A 1,111-nucleotide genomic window follows, 5' to 3' on the forward strand; every position below is an offset into this window, starting at 1 on the left:
CACCCAGGGGAGGCCGGTCTGCTGGGCTCAGAGGGGTCCAACCACTGAGTCAGGATTTGCCATCGGTCCGGCCGGTATGGCTCAGGGGCTGAGCGTCAACCTAGGAACCAGGAGGTCAGGGTTCGATTCCCGGTCAGGGCACAGGCCCCCGGGTTGTGGGCTCCATCCCCAGTGCAGGGCGTGCAGGAGGCAGCCGGTCCATGATTCTCTCTCATCATGGATGTTTCTGCCTCCCTCTCCCTTCCTCTCTGAAATCAATAAAAAATATATTTTTAAAAAAAAAATAAAAAGAAATCAAGGCCCGGGACTCCGTGTCCCGGTGAGTGGACGGCACTGTTCCTACTCGGGCATCACCCCCGTCGGCGGACAGCTCTGCCCCAGCCAGGCCCTGCCAGCACCCAGGACCCTCAGCGTCCGGCCGTAAATGGCGTTTGTTTGTTTGTTTGTTTTGCTAATCCTCACCCGAGGGTATTTTTCCGTTGATTTTTAGAGAGCGTGGAAGGGGGGAGGGGGGAGACACAGAGAGACACATCGACGGGAGAGAGACGCATCGATTGGTTGCCTCAACCAGGGCCTGGGATCGGCCTTGCAACCCAAGTGGGTGCCCTTGGCCGGAATCGAACCCGGAACCTTGTAGCCCGCAGGCCTACGCTCCACCCACTGAGCCGCACCGGCCAGGGTGACCTTCTAGTGTTGGAACTCACTGCACACCCGTTAGAACGACACACCGATCGGAATGGAAGGAGCCCCCATCTTAGAAATACTTTCTTCTGCAGGCGTAAATGTTCATGTGAAATTACAGCAGCTCGGACCTGCAGTGAACGGCCGCCTCCCGCCCACTACCTGTGTCCTTAAATAAACCGCATCCCCCCCGCCCCCCATCAAACCAGGGGCCGGCCCCCTTTCAGAGTTTGTGCCAATCGGACCCATTTCGGGCAGCTCCCCGTCCCCGCGTCCCGGGCCTCCCTCCCCTGAGGGAATCGCGTCTCCGTCGGTCTGACTTCCCAGGCACTCACATTTTTTCGTTTAGTGTGTCCACCCCGGGACCCCCGTCTTTGCAGCGAATGGACCCATTTCCAGAGCCCAGTCTCTGGCTTGGCCTCCCGCCCTC

The 1,111-nt window shown here is 59.0% G+C and overlaps 1 protein-coding gene across 1 annotated transcript in view; it reads left to right on the top strand.

Annotated features, from left to right (window-relative positions):
- Positions 1 to 1,111, top strand: part of NR5A2 (nuclear receptor subfamily 5 group A member 2) — a 61,936-nt gene that overhangs the window by 40,991 nt on the left and 19,834 nt on the right. The gene's annotated exons all lie outside the window — the stretch shown is intronic.

The sequence above is a fragment of the Myotis davidii genome, unplaced genomic scaffold, assembly GCF_000327345.1.
Source record: "Myotis davidii unplaced genomic scaffold, ASM32734v1 scaffold685, whole genome shotgun sequence".
NCBI classification, from domain to species: Eukaryota; Metazoa; Chordata; class Mammalia; order Chiroptera; family Vespertilionidae; genus Myotis; species Myotis davidii.